Consider the following 21,219-nt stretch of genomic DNA (forward strand, 5'->3'; position numbering starts at 1 on the left):
TCGATCGCTGTATTAATGCCAATGGTCCCAAAAATGTGTCAAAATTGTCCGATGTGTCTGCGATAATGTCGCAGTCATGATAAAATTAGCTGGTCTCCGGCATTACTAGTAAAAAAAAATATTAATAGAAATGCTATAAAATTATCCCTTATTTTGTAGACACTATAACTTTTGCAATAAACGCTTATTGCAATTTTTTTTTTACCAAAAATATATAGAAGAATACGTATCGGCCTAAACTGTGGAATTTTTTTTATATATATATATATATATATATATATATATATATATATATATATATATATATTGTAGACATGTCACTGGAGAAGTGATCGAGGGGGTGTACATCTCACCTAGGTTGCTACACAGTGTGAGATGGTAAGTCCAGGATGGATCAGTTTCTCAGCAGCGATATGCTGCTGAGTTGTTATTTAATTTTGCCGGGCCTGGGTTTATATGGAATGGCAGGTAGGTTTGGTAGAGGGACCTGTCATTCCACACCCCCCGATCCAGTTCTGGGTTTTGGATCAGGTGAGCTTTGATCCTAATTAGCCTGGGAAGGTAAAGGCTCTGCTGGGCCTGCAGGTGATTGCTCTCAGCCAGGGAAACGAACAGTCTGTGTGTTTGAGGAAGCTGCAAGCACAGCCACTGCTGGAGCTCAAATCCACCCTGCGATATCCAGGCGAAAGACGCTGTGTTTATAAGTGTCAGATAGGTGAGAAGAACCTGTTTAGTAAGCGCCCAGCCGGGCTAGGTTGTTTGTTTTGTTATTATTTTGTTCCTGTTATACACAAGAAGCACGGTGTTGCTGTATATTTTGTTTGTTGGACTGTTTGTACCACGAATAAACGCCAAGGTCTGCTTTATAAAGTCTAAGTCTGCTGTGAACTGTGTCCAAACACACCCTACCCCGGGAAGATCCCTTACAATTGGTGGAGGTAGCGGGCAACACGGTTGCTAGGGGCAACGGTGTGGACAGACTTGGCTACAGCTGCTGATGTCCTGGGTGAAAGCTGCAACTACACTCCAAGAACAGTCCAGCAACATGGAGGAGATGCTGAAGCAGTTTATGCAAGTGAGTTTGCAACAACCGCAGGCTCAGACAGAGGCCAATAGACGACATGAACAGTCCATGGCTGCACAACAACAGCTTATCGAGCACCTGATAGCAATTCGAGAGGCGCCTGTGGTTGCTAATCCACCCACAGTGATGGGAGCCGCTCCAGAGATTTTTTTTGGGAGAAGGACTGTGCAGAAAGCGCTGCAAAAGATGACTGCTGAGGACGATGTTGAAGCCTATCTAACAGTATTTGAGCGCGTGGCTGAGCGAGAGAAGTTACCAGCCGCTGAGTGGGCAGAGGTAATTGCGCCCTATTTAACAGGTGAACCTCAAAAGGCCTACTATGACCTCAGTGAGCAAGAGGTTAAGGACTATACTCGGCTAAAAGAGGAGATACTTGCCCGACTAGGAGTTACTACTGCAGTCCGTGCCCGGAGGGTACGCAACTGGAGCTACAGTCTGGACAAATCAGCGAGGTCCCAGATGTATGACCTAATCCATTTGGCAAGAAAGTGGTTGGAGCCAGACACTTCTACTCCTGCACAAATCCTAGAGAAGGTCGTGATGGATCGCTACCTCCGAGCGCTTCCTACTGACCTGCAACGCTGGGTGGGACAAGGTGATCCTAAGAATGCAAACGAACTTGTCAACCTTGTGGAGAGGTTCCAGGCGACTGAGGACTACCTCCGTGATGTTCCTGCAGCATCTTCACCTCCCCGGAGCGCCAGATCTGTACCGTCAGCTGGTAAGAGACTTCCATCTATTGGGGGAGTGTGGAGGGCTGCTGATGGGGGGAAAAGGGCTCAAGTGGTGTCTCAGGGACAAAAGGCTGGTGATGGTCCCGGGTGGCTAAGGGGCTCTAAAAAGGACTCCTTGCCAAGGGGACCAGGCCCTATCCAGTGTTGGAGATGCCATGAGGCGGGACACGTGTCTGCCCATTGCCCCCTTACCACTGAACCCATGGAGTGTGACGCTAGCCGGCGTCAGTCGCTATTTGCGGAACCATCTTGTGCTGCAGTTCCTGGACTAGAGACTGAACCGCAAATCTGCAACATCACAATCAATGACTTTCCTGTTAAAGCGTTAATGGACTCAGGAAGCCTCGTAACCTTGGTGCATGCTAGCCTGGTGACTGGGGACTTAGAGTCTAAAAAGCATATGAGTGTTGTGTGCATACATGGTGATACAAAAGTGTACCCTATAGTGCTGGCTAAAGTCGGGACTGAACAAGGCACCGTACAATATGAAGTGGGTGTGGTTAAAAACCTCATGCATAATGTAATATTGGGGCGCGATTTTCCATTATTCTGGGCTCTCTGGGAAAAAAGAAAAATCCCCAAAAGGAGTGAGGATACCTCTAAGGTGGTTGCCTTGTCCACTGCGAATGATAAAAGTGTACAGGATGAAAATGATTGTTTTCCTTTGCAGGTCCTGGCTGGGGAGGAGGAGGCTCCTCCCACTGAGCAAAATATACTAGACTTAGAGGTGTCTAGCGATAATTTTGGGGCTGCACAATTACAGGACCCCACTCTCAAAAATGCGAGAGAGCAGGTTGCTGTTATGAACGGGGTACCTCAGGAACCAGATGCTGAAAAAAGATTTCCACATTTTTCGGTGACTAATGATCTTTTCTATAGAGTCAATAAGGTTAAAGATGAGATTGTGGAACAGCTTCTGGTACCTAAGCCGTACCGGCGTCAGGTGCTTGACATGGCACATAACCATGTTCTTGGGGGACACTTGGGGACTGACAAAACGCGAGAGAGGGTTCTCCAGAGGTTTTTTTTGGCCGGCCATATATGATGACATTAAAAAATACTGTGAGTCGTGCCCCACATGTCAGGTTAGTGCCCCAGTGTCACATTTTCGCAGTCCTTTGGTTTCGCTCCCTATTATAGAGGTGCCTTTTGAGCGTATTGCCATGGATTTAGTGGGTCCCATTGTAAAGTCAGCTAGAGGACACCAGTATATTTTGGTAGTCATGGATTATGCGACCCGCTATCCTGAGGCTGTACCCTTAAGAAACACTGCATCTAAAACAATTGCACGTGAGTTGTTTTATATGTTTTCTAGGACTGGGATCCCCAAAGAAATCCTAACTGACCAAGGTACGCCATTTATGTCGAAAGTAATGAAGGAGTTATGCAAACTATTTAAAATCTCACACATCCGTACCTCTGTATACCACCCCCAGACGGACGGATTGGTGGAGAGATTTAATAAAACTTTGAAACATATGTTGAAGAAAGTGGTGGCAAAAGATGGTCGTGACTGGGATCATTTATTACCCTACCTCATGTTTGCTATTAGGGAGGTGCCCCAAGCGTCCACAGGGTTCTCACCATTCTAGTTGGTCTATGGTCGTCACCCTAGGGGTCTACTGGACATTGCAAAAGAGACATGGGAGAATGAGTCCACCCCATACAAGAGTGTTATTGAGCATGTAGCACAAATGCAGGACCGTATAGCCACTGTAATGCCCCTGGTAAGGGAACACCTCCAGAGGGCTCAAGAGGCCCAAAGTAGAATTTACAACCGGTCCGCAAGAATCAGGACATTCAACCCAGGCGATAGGGTCCTTATACTAGTCCCCACTGTTGAGAGTAAATTCTTGGCGAAGTGGCAAGGTCCCTATGAAATTGTTGAAAAGATCAGTGAGGTGAACTACAAGGTGCACCAACCAGGTAGAAGGAAGCCTTTCCAAGTTTATCACATAAACTTGATCAAGCCCTGGAAAGACAGGGAATCCTTGGTGGCGACAAATACTGTTAATAATTTGTCACAACCAATCCCTCCAGTCAAGGTAGGTGATACTCTATCAGTGTCACAGAAACAGGAGGCTCAGGAATTTTTACAGAAAAACAAAAACAAGTTCTCTGACCTCCCAGGGCGTACACACCTCATCCATCATCACATTGAAACTGAGCCTAGAAGCAGAGTAAACCTTAAGCCCTATAGGATACCGGAGGCACGTAGGGAAGCCGTATCTGCCGAGGTAAAACGTATGCTTGCTCTGGGGGTAATTGAGGTGTCACAGAGTGAATGGTCCAGCCCAATTGTGCTAATCCCAAAGCCCAATGGAACTTGGAGGTTCTGTAACGATTTCAGAAAGTTGAATGAGATCTCCAAGTTCGATGCGTATCCTATGCCCAGGGTAGATGAGTTGATTGAGAAGTTAGGTAACGCCAGGTACATAACCACCCTCGATCTCACAAAGGGCTACTGGCAGATTCCACTTTCTGGTGAGGCTAAAGAGAAAACTGCATTCTCCACCCCTGATGGGCTATTCCAGTATGTAGTGATGCCATTCGGGTTACATGGAGCGCCTGCAACTTTCCAGAGGTTGATGGACTTGATTCTGCGACCACATCGTGATTACTCAGCTGCCTACCTCGATGATGTGGTCATTTTTAGCCCTGATTGGGAAAGTCACCTCTGTAAGGTACAGGCCGTGTTGGATGCCATAAGTGATGCGGGGTTGACCATAAATGCCGAGAAGTGTGCTCTAGCCCTAGAAGAGGCCAAATATCTGGGCTACATTATTGGGAGGGGGTTGATTAAGCCACAGCTAAATAAAATTGAGGCAATACAGAGTTGGCCTAGACCCCTGACAAGGAAACAGGTTAGAGCTTTCCTGGGTATTACGGGGTATTACCGTAGATTTGTGCCGAACTTTGCCTCAGTTGCTGCTCCACTAACTGACTTGACAAAGGGCGGAAAGACAGCAATGGTCACGTGGACCCCAGAGGCCGAGAAGGCTTTCCAAAGCCTTAAGTCTGCCTTGTGCCAACCACCTGTCTTAGTTACCCCCGATTTCAGGCGAGAATTTCTGGTCCAGACAGATGCCTCTAACACAGGCTTAGGTGCAGTACTCTCACAAGTAGTGAATGGTGAGGAGCATCCGGTGACGTACTTGAGTAGAAAACTAACCCCGGCCGAGAAAAATTATGCCATTGTGGAGCGAGAATGTTTGGCAGTGAAGTGGGCCCTAGAATCTTTAAAGTATTACTTGCTAGGCAGGAAATTCAAGTTGGTGACAGACCATGCCCCCCTAACATGGATGAAGTTAAACAAGGAGAGAAATGCAAGAGTGACTAGATGGTTTCTGTCCCTACAAAACTTTAATTTCACTGTGGAACACAGGCCAGGGAAATTACAGGCAAATGCTGACGCATTGTCAAGGGTAAGTTGTCTGTGGGGACAAAAGGCTCAGCCCTCCGGTCTGAAAAAGAGGGGGGGGATATGTAGACATGTCACTGGAGAAGTGATCGAGGGGGTGTACATCTCACCTAGGTTGCTACACAGTGTGAGATGGTAAGTCCAGGATGGATCAGTTTCTCAGCAGCGATATGCTGCTGAGTTGTTATTTAATTTTGCCGGGCCTGGGTTTATATGGAATGGCAGGTAGGTTTGGTAGAGGGACCTGTCATTCCACACCCCCCGATCCAGTTCTGGGTTTTGGATCAGGTGAGCTTTGATCCTAATTAGCCTGGGAAGGTAAAGGCTCTGCTGGGCCTGCAGGTGATTGCTCTCAGCCAGGGAAACGAACAGTCTGTGTGTTTGAGGAAGCTGCAAGCACAGCCACTGCTGGAGCTCAAATCCACCCTGCGATATCCAGGCGAAAGACGCTGTGTTTATAAGTGTCAGATAGGTGAGAAGAACCTGTTTAGTAAGCGCCCAGCCGGGCTAGGTTGTTTGTTTTGTTATTATTTTGTTCCTGTTATACACAAGAAGCACGGTGTTGCTGTATATTTTGTTTGTTGGACTGTTTGTACCACGAATAAACGCCAAGGTTTGCTTTATAAAGTCTAAGTCTGCTGTGAACTGTGTCCAAACACACCCTACCCCGGGAAGATCCCTTACAATATATATATATATATATATATATATTTATATATATATTTTTTTTTTGGGGATATTTATTATAGCAAAAAGTAAAAAATAATGAGTTTTTTTCAAAATTGACGCTCATTTTTTGTTTATAGCGCAAAAAATAAAAACCACAGAGGTGATCAAATACCACCTAAAGAAAGCTCTATTTGTGGAGAAAAAAAAAGGACTTAAATTTTGTTTGGGAGCCACGCAATTGTCAGTTAAAGCGGCGCAGTGCCGAATCGCAAAAAACGCTCTGATCAGGAAAGGGGTAAATCCTTCCGGGGCTGAAGTGGTAAAAAGACAACGGTGTCTAAAAACCAAAGGTATGTCTAGACACCACACTCAAATCCATACAGTCCAAATACTTTACACATGAAAGAAAAATTAAGGTATTCAATGTGGAGGGCATATATTAATTCCACCTGTAGATATCCTAGTAGTGATACTGAATAGCTACCACCAGGGATAGAGAGACAAACAATCAATCAAAATAGAGAGCGATGGGACGTGAAATCTCAGTCAACCATAGAACTCCAATTTCTTTGCCAATGCAGTACACTCTATATATAATGCCGCGTACACACGTATCAGACTATCCGGCAGACTTAGTCTGGAGGACAAACCGCCGGACTGTCCGAATGAGCTACCTGCCCACATATAGGGACATCGCCCGATGATGTCCCCGCCCATTATGATGCTACAGTCTCAGAGGACTGTGACAGTCCCAGAGGATGCTGGGACTGTGACATCATAATGGGTGGGGACATCATCTGGCGATGTCCCTATATAAGTCGCCACACGCCGCGTCCCTGCCATTGTGACCAGAGACAGCAACGAGGCAACAGCTCAAGAAGAGAAGAACAGAAGGCCAGAAGACAGCGGCGACAGAAGACCGGGCCACCGCTTGTAAAAGAGCTAGAAGAAGGCACCGTGGCCCGGCAAGAAGAACCAAAGAGGGGGACAAGACCCCTGAAGAGGGGGACAAGACCCCCGAAGTCGGAAGAAGAGGGCGGCGGTGAATAAGAAAGTCGGGCTCCTCCGCTAGTAAAAGAGCTAGCGGAAGATAGCGGAGGAGTCCGGCGAGAAGACCCCGGAAGATGGAAGAAGACCCCCGGAGCTGTGCAATAAACTATTTTAGCCCTTGTGTGTTGTGTTTTTTTTACATTTTTTTCACCGGTGAATGGGTAGGGGTACATTGTACCCCGTACTCATTCACATAGGGTGGGGGGCTGGGATCCGGGGGCCCCCTTATTAAAGGGGGCTTCCGGATTCCGATAAGCCCCTGCCCGCAGACCCCGACAACCAACGGCCAGTGTTGTCAGGAAGAGGCCCTTGTCCTCATCAACATGGGGACAAGGTGCTTTGGGGTGGGGGTGGCCGCGCAGCCCCCCTTCCCTAAGGCACCCCCCCATGTTGAGGGCACGCGGCCTGGTATGGCTCAAGGGGGGGGGGTCGCTCGCTTGTCCCCACCCCCTTTCCTGGCCGGCCTGGTAGCATGCTCGGATAAGGGTCGTTTTTTCGGCATAGGGATTCCCCTTTAAGTCCATACCAGGTGACGGGGCCAGCGACGCCTCCTTCGCTGGTCCCGGCTACCTGGAGCCACGCTCAAAATGAGCAGACTTTCCTCCGGGTGGGAAAAGTCTGTTCATTTCAAAAGTACGGCGGACTAGCACACACACGGCCGTATTGTCCACCAAAATGCGAGTCCGGTGGACAGATTGATGTGCAAAACTACAATCTTAGTGCACCGGACTGTTGGGTAAAAAAAGTCCGCCGTAGCCTACACACAGGCGATGTTTGATCGTGTATACGCAGCTTAAGACAGCCATGGTTTAACAAATATAGGGTTACGTGTGGGTGAAGAAAACCTTGGAGACATATGTCACTGACCCTTTAAAGCATGTTATATAGCACAGTGCTTGTACAGTGTAATTTGGCCCCCTGTATCACCTGAAATATCTGGCTGATCCTGCCAATTTCTACCCTCCGCCTGTAAACTGACCACGGTATATCATGGCTGCTGAGTCCTGACACTGTGGTCAGTGTACGTGCCTCTGTCATCCGCAGCCCTGTTCTTTTCTCTCCCTGTGTCTCCTGTGTCCTCCTCCCCCCTCCCCTCCCTGCCTGTCAGCTTGTACCAGGGCCGATTCCCTCCCTGTCAGAAACCATGAACCAGACCGAGACAGATGTACAATTAAATCACACTTGTTTATTAATAAAAACTAAAAAGGTAAATAGAGTAAGCATAGTCAAAGCATAATCAGAGTCCAGTAACCGGATCGAGTAGTCAGCCAGGCCAGATTTCAATAACCAGATCGGATAATCAGCCAGGCCAGAAGTCAGGGATCTAAGTGGAGGAACAGCAAGCAGGATAAAGATCCAGAGGGGATGTCAGCAAGCCAGTCTTTAAACAGGAACACAGGAGATGGTTTCTTGTGATGTGACCAAGGTGAAGGCAGAGATTAAGTGAGCTGGACAGCTTTAAGTAGGCAGGTCAGACGAGCATGATCAGGAACAGCTGGGTAAATGTGGAGAGAGATGAGAGCTAGCAATTAGCTGACAGTTGAGCAGCCAGCCCAGAGTAGGGGGGCTAAGCCAGCCCTGATACTCCCACCCTTCTTGCAGCTTGGAATAACATTTACATTACCATACTATCCTCTCTGTCTCCTAATACTGTGTCCCCCTGTGTGTGTGATTTATTAAAAAAAGCTGATTATACCTTATTTCAGAGCGGCCCTCAGAGGTTACGTGACTGGCAGGCTCTCTCCTCCTCCTCCCCTCCCCGTTCCTCCTCCCCACCCGCTGCAGCTGTCAGACGCGAAAAAGAGAGAGCCTGCCGGTCAATGATTGCCAAGCGCCGCATTGAAATGTGGTATAATTGGCTTTTTTTTTATAAATCACACACAGGGACACAGGATTAGGAGACAGAGAGGATAGTATGGTAATGTTCAAGTGGTTTAACAACCACTTTAAGCAATTTCAAAATTTATATGATTAAAGTGTTTAACCAAAAAAAAAAAAAAAAAACGAATTGGATCCTGTTCCCTTAAAGCATGTTATAGAGATTCAGTGTCTCCTTACATCAGGCATTCCCAGAAGATTCCCTCATTACATCAGGTTGTCCCCTGTGGAGTGCCTCCTTACATCAGGTTGTCCCCTGTGGAGTGCCTCCTTACATCAGGTGTCCTCAGTGAAATCCCTCCTTACATCAGGTGTCCCCAGCAGATTCCTTTCTTACATCAGGCATCCTCCGCAGAGTGCCTCCTTACATCAGGTGTCCCTATGCAGCAGAGTCCCTTATACATCAGGTGTCCCCAGGCAGCAGAGTGCCTCCTTACATCAGGTGTCCCCAGGCAGCAGAGTGCCTCCTTACATCAGGTGTCCCCAGGCAGTGGAGTCCCTCCTTACATCAGGTGTCCCCAGTGCAGTAGAGACCCTTGGCTCTGCCTCTCACTCTCCTGGCTCTCGGCTGAGATCAGAACTCCGCTCCTCCAGCCTACTGCACTCCAGCTCCTCCTAATCTCCGCCCCTCCAGCCCTCTGCACTGCAGCCTCTCCAACTCTGCCTCACAATGTTATTTGGCCGTCTACCGCCAAATAACATTGCGAGAGAGAGTGGAGCGAGACAGGAGCTGCAGTGCAGAGGGTTGGAGGGGCAGAGTTCGGATCTAAGCTGAGAGCTAGAGGGAAACAGGAAAGAAGTCACGCGGCAGTGGCGGTGGCCATATTTTTGGAGCCAGAAGCAGCTCCGGGGCCAAAAACAGTTGGCAAGTATGTAATACTATTATGAGTCATATTGATATTAAAGTGGAACTTCAGTCATTTTTTCATCTTTCCATCTATTAAATCTTCTGCCCTTGTTTTAACTTTGGATAGCAAAACATTCTTTTTTGCCAGTAAATACCTTATACAGCCCACTTCCTGTTTCTTGTCTGGTCATTAGCCTAGGCTTATAACATCATGCACAGCTCTCTCTCACTCTGGTGAAAGTGCCAGGAAGGGAAGGGGGTGAAAGATAAGAGGGCCAATGAAAGCTGCAGAGCTGGAGGTGTGCCTCTGTTTGTCTGTAAATCCAGGAAGCGAACAGGCAGCAGCTTCAGCTGCCCACAGTTAAAATCGCTGCAGCCAGACTGAGTGGAGGGAGATTTTTGCAATATATTTAGCAAATACAGAATTACAGTATATATAAAATAATATGCAAAGTGGTTGGAGGGAAGCTTCAGAATCCCAAAGATATTTTTATTACAAATTATGTAAGCAGACTGCAGTTCCTCTTTAAGTATATGATTTTTGAAATTGGTTAATTAATCAATATTTAAAATAATTTTTGGGGGTATGTAGTAAGGAAAATTTAGTTTTTTTTGCTAAGAACAGCGCCTGACTTTACCATTTATAAATGTCAGTGACATGTGCCTTCAAGGTTTGCTTTACCACATGCAGGGACAGGCTGAGCCGGGAGGCAGGGTGGAAATTTCCCCCCAGGCCGGCGCCTACATTATGTTTAAAATGGCCGCTGGCTGTTTGTTCATTTCTTTTTTTTTTCGCGCTGTGACGGGCGGCCTGGGTCACACAGTGCTATTAATGCCGGTCGCAGCCGCCGCCGCCGCCGCCAATTTGCTGGCTCGATGCTGCTGCCCAGCCTGTGCTGCATTGTGGGAGTTGTATTCCGGCTGCGCTAAAGCTCCTGGAGGTGTGTGCGCAGCAGACTGCAACTCCCACCTCCCAGGAGTCTCAGAGGCAGGCCAGATGTGTGGCACGTCAGGGGAGGGGACGCCCGGCGTCAAGAATTTCACGTCGCACGTGACCTGCTGGGCTGATGGGGAGGAGTGACTAGCTGCAGTCTGCAGAGCAGAGAAGACGAGACCTGCTTCATGATCATCACCACCACCCCCAAAGAGTGGCAAGGACCTGGCTCAGTGTCTCCAGCCCTCACTGAATCAACGCTCCCCAGCCTGAAGTAAGGTATCTGTGATAACCTTAAAAAAATGGAATAGAATGGGGAAAATCCGCTTCAGTAGTAAATTTAATTATTAATGCATAGCCATCATGACAATTTTAAATTTTGGCAGTGGCAGCCTGTGTTTTTTTTTTTCTATCACCCTCCCCCCACCAGCAGCATTATCTAATACCCTCCACCCCAACCAGTGGACTTATCTAACAGCCCCCCCCCCAACCAGCGGATTTATCTAACACCCTCCCCCCCAACCAGCGAACTTATCTAACACCCTCCCCCCAACCAGCGGACTTATCTAACAGCCCCCCCACAGCGGACTTATCTAACACCCGCCCCACCCACCAGCGGACTTATCTAACACCCTCCCCACCCACCAGTGGACATCTCTAACTCCCTTCCCCCCCACCAGTGGACTTATCTAACACCCTTGCCCCCCCAACCAGCGGACTTATCTAACACCCTCCCCCCCAACCAGCAGACTTATCTAACACCCTCCCCCCACCAGTGGACTTATCTAACACCCCCCCACCAGCGGACTTATCTAACACCCTCCCCCCACCCACCAGCGGACTTATCTAACACCCTCCCCCCACCAGCGGACTCGCCTAGCTGATTCGGTGGTTCAATGGGCCGCTTGACTGGACTTGCCCCCCAGGTCTAAGGCTGCCAGCCCTCCCCTGACCACATGTAACCCTATATTTGTTAATAGGGGTCATGCAACCTCATAGGACAGTCAAAGGAGAGCCCCAGTTCACACCAGTGCAACTTGAAATGCGATTTGAAAGTTCCAAATCCCATGACAAGTTGCACCCACTGCCCTGCGGCTTTGAAATCGTGCTAATTCAAGTGAAGTAGTATGATTTCAAAGCTGCATTCAATGTGAACTGGGGCTGAAAACTTCTCCTACAAGCTTTAACCACTGCTCAGCCGGACACTGATAAAAGCCACAAGACTTTTATTGTTTTAGTGTTTCAGATTAACCACTATATTACAATATCATTATTATATCATGTTGTTGTTCCCCAAAGAAAGTTGGGGGTCTGTATTCTATAATCTCGGATGCTAAGCAGGGTCGGGACTGGTTAGTACCTGGATGGGAGACTGCCTGGGAATACCTGGTTGCGTAGGCTTTTTTTAAATATGTTTTTGGCGTTGATGACCTGTTTTATTTTTTTGCTTGTTTGCCTAGGTGACCATCTTGGCGTTTTTCAAGAGGGTTGAGAGTGGCCAGCAAGATCCCCTACGACCCCATCACCCGGAATATGCCTGATCTCATCTAAGAGTGGCCAGCAAGATCTCCTACTGTACAGCACCCTGAATGCGCCCAATCTCGTCTGATTTCGGATGCTAAACGGGTCGGGCCTGGTTAGTACCTGGATGGGTGACCGATATTTCAGCGTGATCGCCGAAAGATCCTGATATATCTGGATTGAATGGCCTTTAAATGTCAGGTTTCGGATCGCTCCTAGTTTTTTTTTAGAACCTCTTCTTTGAGGGTATAGTCGTTAAGATAACAGATGACATCCTGTGGGGGATCAGAATCTTTGCCCTTAGGTCTAAGGGCTCTATGTATCCGCTCCATAGCTATAGGTGTCCCGGAGGGTCAGACTAGCAGCTGGTTGAATAGGGATGTGACCGCTGGGAGGATTTGCTTGGGCTCGATCGACTCCGGGAGGCCTCTAATCTTCAGATTGTGTCTTCGTCCCCTATTGTCGATATCTTCGACATGGCGCTGGAGGTCTCTGAGCTGCCAGGTGTGTGTGTCGACTTTGCCTTGACCCATCTGCAATTCATGCTGTTGTTGCGCCGCCATTAGCTCCATGGAGTTTACTCTCCCTGTGATTGCTTGTATCTCGTGGCGGAGGTCAGAGATGGCCGCGGTCAGAGTGCTCTTTATATCGGCCACGACAGTCCTCAGGTCGTGGATATTTAGTTGTGTTGGTGATGGGGAGATGGACTGTCTGCCATGGTGTGCTGTGGATCAGTCAGCGTCAGGGTAATCCCGATGTGGTTAGTGGTGGGAGAACGGGCCGCCATGTCAGCCCCCTGGTTCCTGAAGAGATCCGGTATTGTCTGGGTATTACGGGATCCCAGGTCCCTTGGTGAGCGGGATCTAGATGCAGAGGGTCCGCGTGAGGAGGTCCCCATGATGTGACAGTGTTTTTCAGGTAAAATCCTCGGTGACCGATCTTTTTTAGGCTGAGGTAAGATGGAGCAAAAAGCTCCATCCTCTCTCTAGGCAAGCCACGCCCTCCCGGCTTTTTTTTTAAATATGTTGTTGACGTCGACGACCTGTTTTATTTTTCTGCTTGCTTGCCGAGGTGACCATCTTGGTGTTTGTCAAGAAGGTTGAGAGAGGACGGCACGATCAACTACTGCCACATCACCCTGAATGCGCCTGATCTTGGATGCTAAGCAGGTTCGGGCCTGGTTAGTACCTGGATGGGAGACCGCCTGGGAATACCAGGTGCTGTAGGTTTTTTTTAGTATGTTGTTGGCGTCGACAACCTGTTCTGTTTTTCTGCTTGTTTGCAGAGGGGACCATCTTGGCGCTTGTCAAGAGGGTTGAGAGTGGCCAGCAAGATTGCCTACGGCCACATCACCCCGAATGCGCCCAATCTCGTCTGATCTTGGATGCTAAGCAGGGTGGCGCCTGGTTAGTACCTGGATGGGACACCGCCTGGGAACACCAGGTGCCGTAGGCTTTTTTTTAATATGTTGTTGGCATCGACGACCTGTTATATTTTTCTGCTTGTTTGCTGAGGTGACCATCTTGGCGTTTGCCAAGAGGGTTGAGAGTGGTGAGCAAGCTCGCCTTTGGCCATATCACCCTGAATGCGCCCGATCTCATCTGATCTCGGATGCTAAGCAGGGTCGGACCTGGTTAGTACCTGGATGGGAGACCACCTGGGAATACCAGATGCCGTGGGCTTTTTTTTTTTAAATGTTGGCGTCGACGACCTGTTTTATTTTTCTGATTGTTTGCCGAGGTGACAATCTTGGCGTTTGACAAGAGAGTTGAGAGTGTCCAGCAAGATCGCCTACTGTACATCACCCTGAATGCGCCCGATCTTGTCTGATCTCGGATGCTAAGCAGGGTCGGGCTTGGCTAGTACCTGGATGGGATTCCGCCTAGGAATACCAGGTGCCGTAGGCTTTTTTTTATCTGTTGTTGGCGTCAACGACCTTTTTTATCTCTCTGCTTGTTTGCCGAGGTGACCATCTTGGCATTTGTCAAGAGGGTTGAGAGTGGCCAGCAAGATCGCCTACGGCCACATCACCCTGAATGCGCTCGATCTCTTCTGATCTTGGATGCTAAGCGGGGTCGTGCCTGGTTATAACCTGGATGGGTGACCGCCTGGGAGACACCCTGGGAATACCAGGTGCCGTAGGCTTTTTTTTTATGTTTTTGGTGTCGACGACCTGTTTTATTTTTCTGTTTGCCGAGGTGACCATCTTGGCATTTGTCAAGAGGGTTGAGAGTGGCCAGCAAGATCACCTACGGCCACACAACCCTGAATGCGCCTGATCTTTTCTATTCTTGGATGATAAGCAGGGTTGGGCCTGGTTAACACCTGGATGGGAGACCGCCTCTGAATACCGGGTTCCATATGCTTTTTTTTTTTAATATGTTGTTGCCGTCGATGACCCGTTTTATTTTTCTACTTGTTTGCCGAGGTGGCCATCTTGGTGTTTATCAAGAGGGTTGAGAGGGGCCAGCAAGATCACCTATGGTCACATCACCCTGCATGTGCCCGATCTCGTCTGTTCTCGGATGTTAAGCAGGATCAGGCCTTGTTAGTACCTGGATGGGAGACTGCCTTGGATATACCAGGTGCCATAGGTTTCTTTTTAATATGTTGTTGGCGTTGGCGACCTGTTATATTTTTCTGCTTGTTTGCCGGGGTGACCATCTTGGCATTTGTCAAGAGGGTTGAGTGTGGCCAGCAAGATCGCCTATGGCCACATCACCCTGAAAGCACCCAATCTCGTCTGATCTCACATGCTAACCAGGGTCGGGCCTGGTTATTATCTGGATGGGAGACCGCCTGGGAATACCTGGTGCCGTAGGCTTCTTTTTAATATGTTGTTGGCATCGACAACCTGTTTTATTTTTCTGCTTGTTTGCCAAGGTGACCATCTTGGCGTTTGTCAAGAGGGTTGAGAGTGGCCATCAAGAGTTCACACGGTCAGATCACCCTGAATACACTCGATTTTGTCTGATCTTGAATGCTAAGCAGGGTCAGGCCTGGTTAGCTCCTGGATGGGAGACCGCCTAGGAATGCCGGGTGGCGTAGGCTTTCTTTAAATATGTTGTTGGCTTCGACGACCTGGTCTATTTTTCTGCTTGTTTGCCGAGGTGATCATCTTAGCGTTTGTCAAGAGGGTCGAGAGTGGCGAACCAGATTGCCTACGGCCACATCACCCTGAATGCGCCCGATCTCGTCTGATCTAGGATGCTAAGCAGGGTGGCGCCTGGTTAGTACCTGGATGGAAGACCGCCTGGGAATACCAGGTGCCAGGTCGGGCCTGCTTAGTACCTGAATGGGAGACTGCCTGGGAATACCTGGTTGCGTAGGCTTTTTTTAAATATGTTTTTGGCGTTGATGACCTGTTTTATTTTTTTGCTTGTTTGCCTAGGTGACCATCTTGGCGTTTTTCAAGAGGGTTGAGAGTGGCCAGCAAGATCCCCTACGACCCCATCACCCGGAATATGCCTGATCTCATCTAAGAGTGGCCAGCAAGATCTCCTACTGTACAGCACCCTGAATGCGCCCAATCTCGTCTGATTTCGGATGCTAAACGGGTCGGGCCTGGTTAGTACCTGGATGGGTGACCGATATTTCAGCGTGATCGCCGAAAGATCCTGATATATCTGGATTGAATGGCCTTTAAATGTCAGGTTTCGGATCGCTCCTAGTTTTTTTTTAGAACCTCTTCTTTGAGGGTATAGTCGTTAAGATAACAGATGACATCCTGTGGGGGATCAGAATCTTTGCCCTTAGGTCTAAGGGCTCTATGTATCCGCTCCATAGCTATAGGTGTCCCGGAGGGTCAGACTAGCAGCTGGTTGAATAGGGATGTGACCGCTGGGAGGATTTGCTTGGGCTCGATCGACTCCGGGAGGCCTCTAATCTTCAGATTGTGTCTTCGTCCCCTATTGTCGATATCTTCGACATGGCGCTGGAGGTCTCTGAGCTGCCAGGTGTGTGTGTCGACTTTGCCTTGACCCATCTGCAATTCATGCTGTTGTTGCGCCGCCATTAGCTCCATGGAGTTTACTCTCCCTGTGATTGCTTGTATCTCGTGGCGGAGGTCAGAGATGGCCGCGGTCAGAGTGCTCTTTATATCGGCCACGACAGTCCTCAGGTCGTGGATATTTAGTTGTGTTGGTGATGGGGAGATGGACTGTCTGCCATGGTGTGCTGTGGATCAGTCAGCGTCAGGGTAATCCCGATGTGGTTAGTGGTGGGAGAACGGGCCGCCATGTCAGCCCCCTGGTTCCTGAAGAGATCCGGTATTGTCTGGGTATTACGGGATCCCAGGTCCCTTGGTGAGCGGGATCTAGATGCAGAGGGTCCGCGTGAGGAGGTCCCCATGATGTGACAGTGTTTTTCAGGTAAAATCCTCGGTGACCGATCTTTTTTAGGCTGAGGTAAGATGGAGCAAAAAGCTCCATCCTCTCTCTAGGCAAGCCACGCCCTCCCGGCTTTTTTTTTAAATATGTTGTTGACGTCGACGACCTGTTTTATTTTTCTGCTTGCTTGCCGAGGTGACCATCTTGGTGTTTGTCAAGAAGGTTGAGAGAGGACGGCACGATCAACTACTGCCACATCACCCTGAATGCGCCTGATCTTGGATGCTAAGCAGGTTCGGGCCTGGTTAGTACCTGGATGGGAGACCGCCTGGGAATACCAGGTGCTGTAGGTTTTTTTTAGTATGTTGTTGGCGTCGACAACCTGTTCTGTTTTTCTGCTTGTTTGCAGAGGGGACCATCTTGGCGCTTGTCAAGAGGGTTGAGAGTGGCCAGCAAGATTGCCTACGGCCACATCACCCCGAATGCGCCCAATCTCGTCTGATCTTGGATGCTAAGCAGGGTGGCGCCTGGTTAGTACCTGGATGGGACACCGCCTGGGAACACCAGGTGCCGTAGGCTTTTTTTTAATATGTTGTTGGCATCGACGACCTGTTATATTTTTCTGCTTGTTTGCTGAGGTGACCATCTTGGCGTTTGCCAAGAGGGTTGAGAGTGGTGAGCAAGCTCGCCTTTGGCCATATCACCCTGAATGCGCCCGATCTCATCTGATCTCGGATGCTAAGCAGGGTCGGACCTGGTTAGTACCTGGATGGGAGACCACCTGGGAATACCAGATGCCGTGGGCTTTTTTTTTTTAAATGTTGGCGTCGACGACCTGTTTTATTTTTCTGATTGTTTGCCGAGGTGACAATCTTGGCGTTTGACAAGAGAGTTGAGAGTGTCCAGCAAGATCGCCTACTGTACATCACCCTGAATGCGCCCGATCTTGTCTGATCTCGGATGCTAAGCAGGGTCGGGCTTGGCTAGTACCTGGATGGGATTCCGCCTAGGAATACCAGGTGCCGTAGGCTTTTTTTTATCTGTTGTTGGCGTCAACGACCTTTTTTATCTCTCTGCTTGTTTGCCGAGGTGACCATCTTGGCATTTGTCAAGAGGGTTGAGAGTGGCCAGCAAGATCGCCTACGGCCACATCACCCTGAATGCGCTCGATCTCTTCTGATCTTGGATGCTAAGCGGGGTCGTGCCTGGTTATAACCTGGATGGGTGACCGCCTGGGAGACACCCTGGGAATACCAGGTGCCGTAGGCTTTTTTTTTATGTTTTTGGTGTCGACGACCTGTTTTATTTTTCTGTTTGCCGAGGTGACCATCTTGGCATTTGTCAAGAGGGTTGAGAGTGGCCAGCAAGATCACCTACGGCCACACAACCCTGAATGCGCCTGATCTTTTCTATTCTTGGATGATAAGCAGGGTTGGGCCTGGTTAACACCTGGATGGGAGACCGCCTCTGAATACCGGGTTCCATATGCTTTTTTTTTTTAATATGTTGTTGCCGTCGATGACCCGTTTTATTTTTCTACTTGTTTGCCGAGGTGGCCATCTTGGTGTTTATCAAGAGGGTTGAGAGGGGCCAGCAAGATCACCTATGGTCACATCACCCTGCATGTGCCCGATCTCGTCTGTTCTCGGATGTTAAGCAGGATCAGGCCTTGTTAGTACCTGGATGGGAGACTGCCTTGGATATACCAGGTGCCATAGGTTTCTTTTTAATATGTTGTTGGCGTTGGCGACCTGTTATATTTTTCTGCTTGTTTGCCGGGGTGACCATCTTGGCATTTGTCAAGAGGGTTGAGTGTGGCCAGCAAGATCGCCTATGGCCACATCACCCTGAAAGCACCCAATCTCGTCTGATCTCACATGCTAACCAGGGTCGGGCCTGGTTATTATCTGGATGGGAGACCGCCTGGGAATACCTGGTGCCGTAGGCTTCTTTTTAATATGTTGTTGGCATCGACAACCTGTTTTATTTTTCTGCTTGTTTGCCAAGGTGACCATCTTGGCGTTTGTCAAGAGGGTTGAGAGTGGCCATCAAGAGTTCACACGGTCAGATCACCCTGAATACACTCGATTTTGTCTGATCTTGAATGCTAAGCAGGGTCAGGCCTGGTTAGCTCCTGGATGGGAGACCGCCTAGGAATGCCGGGTGGCGTAGGCTTTCTTTAAATATGTTGTTGGCTTCGACGACCTGGTCTATTTTTCTGCTTGTTTGCCGAGGTGATCATCTTAGCGTTTGTCAAGAGGGTCGAGAGTGGCGAACCAGATTGCCTACGGCCACATCACCCTGAATGCGCCCGATCTCGTCTGATCTAGGATGCTAAGCAGGGTGGCGCCTGGTTAGTACCTGGATGGAAGACCGCCTGGGAATACCAGGTGCCAGGTCGGGCCTGCTTAGTACCTGAATGTGAGACTGCCTGGGAATACTTGGTACCGTAGGCTTTTTTTTAATGTGTTGTTGGCATCGACGACCTGTTATATTTTTCTGCTTGTTTGCTGAGGTGACCATCTTGGCGTTTGTCAAGAGGGTTGAGAGTGGCCAGCAAGATCACCTACGGCCACATCACCCTGAATGTGCTCGATCTCTTCTGATCTCCGATGCTAAACGGGGGTCGTGCCTGGTTAGTACCTGGATGGGATACCTCCTGGGAGACTCCCTGGGAATACCAGGTGCCGTAGGCTTTTTTTAAAATATGTTTTTGGCGTTGACGACCTTTTTTTTTCTGCTTGTTTACCGAGGTGAATATGTTGGCGTTTGTCAAGAGGGTTGAGAGTATCCAGCAAGATTGCCTATCGCCACATCACCCTGAATGCGCCCGATCTCGTCTGATCTCGGATGCTATGCAGGGTCGGACCTTTTTAGTACCTATATGAGAGACCGTCTGGGAATACCGGGTGCCGTAGGCTTATTTTAATATGTTGTTGGCGTTGACGACCTGTTTTATTTTTCTGTTTGTTTGCCGAGGTGACCATCTTGGCGTTTGTCAAGAGGGTTGAGAGTGGTGAGCAAGCTCGCCTTTGGCCATATCACCCTGAATGCGCCCGATCTCATCTGATCTCGGATGCTAAGCAGGGTCGGACCTGGTTAGTACCTGGATGGGAGACCACCTGGGAATACCAGATGCCGTGGGCTTTTTTTTTTAAATGTTGGCGTCGACGACCTGTTTTATTTTTCTGATTGTTTGCCGAGGTGACAATCTTGGCGTTTGACAAGAGAGTTGAGAGTGTCCAGCAAGATCGCCTACTGTACATCACCCTGAATGCGCCCGATCTTGTCTGATCTCGGATGCTAAGCAGGGTCGGGCTTGGCTAGTACCTGGATGGGATTCCGCCTAGGAATACCAGGTGCCGTAGGATTTTTTTTATATGTTGTTGGCGTCGACGACCTTTTTTATCTCTCTGCTTGTTTGCCGAGGTGACCATCTTGGCATTTGTCAAGAGGGTTGAGAGTGGCCAGCAAGATCGCCTACGGCCACATCACCCTGAATGCGCTCGATCTCTTCTGATCTTGGATGCTAAGCGGGGTCGTGCCTGGTTATAACCTGGATGGGTGACCGCCTGGGAGACACCCTGGGAATACCAGGTGCCGTAGGCTTTTTTTTTATGTTTTTGGTGTCGACGACCTGTTTTATTTTTCTGTTTGCCGAGGTGACCATCTTGGCATTTGTCAAGAGGGTTGAGAGTGGCCAGCAAGATCACCTACGGCCACACAACCCTGAATGCGCCTGATCTTGTCTATTCTTGGATGATAAGCAGGGTTGGGCCTGGTTAATACCTGGATGGGAGACCGCCTCTGAATACCGGGTTCCATAGGCTTTTTTTTTTTAATATGTTGTTGCCGTCGATGACCCGTTTTATTTTTCTACTTGTTTGCCGAGGTGGCCATCTTGGTGTTTATCAAGAGGGTTGAGAGGGGCCAGCAAGATCACCTATGGTCACATCACCCTGCATGTGCCCGATCTCGTCTGTTCTCGGATGTTAAGCAGGATCAGGCCTTGTTAGTACCTGGATGGGAGACTGCCTTGGATATACCAGGTGCCATAGGCTTCTTTTTAATATGTTGTTGGCGTTGACGACCTGTTATATTTTTCTGCTTGTTTGCCGGGGTGACCATCTTGGCATTTGTCAAGAGGGTTGAGTGTGGCCAGCAAGATCGCCTATGGCCACATCACCCTGAAAGCACCCAATCTCGTCTGATCTCACATGCTAACCAGGGTCGGGCCTGGTTATTATCTGGATGGGAGACCGCCTGGGAATACCTGGTGCCGTAGGCTTCTTTTTAATATGTTGTTGGCATCGACAACCTGTTTTATTTTTCTGCTTGTTTGCCAAGGTGACCATCTTGGCGTTTGTCAAGAGGGTTGAGAGTGGCCAGCAAGAGTTCCCACGGTCAGATCACCCTGAATACACTCGATTTTGTCTGATCTTGAATGCTAAGCAGGGTCAGGCCTGGTTAGCTCCTGGATGGGAGACCGCCTGGGAATGCCGGGTGGCGTAGGCTTTTTTTAAATATGTTGTTGGCGTCGACGACCTGGTCTATTTTTCTGCTTGTTTGCCGAGGTGATCATCTTAGCGTTTGTCAAGAGGGTCGAGAGTGGCGAACCAGATTGCCTACGGCCACATTACCCTGAATGCGCCCGATCTCGTCTGATCTAGGATGCTAAGCAGGGTGGCGCCTGGTTAGTACCTGGATGGAAGACCGCCTGGGAATACCAGGTGCCAGGTCGGGCCTGCTTAGT

At 49.0% G+C, this 21,219-nt stretch overlaps 1 long non-coding RNA gene, 3 other non-coding genes and 14 pseudogenes across 4 annotated transcripts in view; all 18 read left to right on the forward strand.

The window, feature by feature from the left end:
• LOC143958289 (uncharacterized) overlaps positions 1-21,219 on the forward strand; it is a 198,424-nt gene that overhangs the window by 94,096 nt on the left and 83,109 nt on the right. The window lies entirely within an intron of this gene.
• Positions 13,259-13,367, forward strand: LOC143958825 (5S ribosomal RNA; annotated as a pseudogene).
• Positions 13,475-13,593, forward strand: LOC143958372 (5S ribosomal RNA; annotated as a pseudogene).
• LOC143958542 (5S ribosomal RNA) lies at positions 13,702-13,820 on the forward strand. The gene has a single exon (XR_013270134.1). It is a non-coding gene; the product is annotated as a 5S ribosomal RNA (ribosomal RNA).
• Positions 13,928-14,045, forward strand: LOC143958612 (5S ribosomal RNA; annotated as a pseudogene).
• Positions 14,844-14,962, forward strand: LOC143958461 (5S ribosomal RNA; annotated as a pseudogene).
• Positions 15,298-15,414, forward strand: LOC143958539 (5S ribosomal RNA; annotated as a pseudogene).
• On the forward strand, positions 16,711-16,819 carry LOC143958827 (5S ribosomal RNA; annotated as a pseudogene).
• On the forward strand, positions 16,927-17,045 carry LOC143958383 (5S ribosomal RNA; annotated as a pseudogene).
• Positions 17,154-17,272, forward strand: LOC143958660 (5S ribosomal RNA). Its single transcript, XR_013270140.1, has one exon. It is a non-coding gene; the product is annotated as a 5S ribosomal RNA (ribosomal RNA).
• LOC143958614 (5S ribosomal RNA) lies at positions 17,380-17,497 on the forward strand (annotated as a pseudogene).
• On the forward strand, positions 18,296-18,414 carry LOC143958462 (5S ribosomal RNA; annotated as a pseudogene).
• On the forward strand, positions 18,750-18,866 carry LOC143958540 (5S ribosomal RNA; annotated as a pseudogene).
• Positions 19,269-19,387, forward strand: LOC143958800 (5S ribosomal RNA; annotated as a pseudogene).
• LOC143958783 (5S ribosomal RNA) lies at positions 19,495-19,613 on the forward strand. Its single transcript, XR_013270141.1, has one exon. It is a non-coding gene; the product is annotated as a 5S ribosomal RNA (ribosomal RNA).
• LOC143958766 (5S ribosomal RNA) lies at positions 19,720-19,837 on the forward strand (annotated as a pseudogene).
• LOC143958463 (5S ribosomal RNA) lies at positions 20,636-20,754 on the forward strand (annotated as a pseudogene).
• Positions 21,090-21,206, forward strand: LOC143958680 (5S ribosomal RNA; annotated as a pseudogene).

The sequence above is a fragment of the Lithobates pipiens genome, unplaced genomic scaffold, assembly GCF_037356315.1.
Source record: "Lithobates pipiens isolate NorthernLeopardFrog02 unplaced genomic scaffold, aLitPip1_a1.2 Scaffold_61, whole genome shotgun sequence".
Lineage (NCBI taxonomy): Eukaryota > Metazoa > Chordata > Amphibia > Anura > Ranidae > Lithobates > Lithobates pipiens.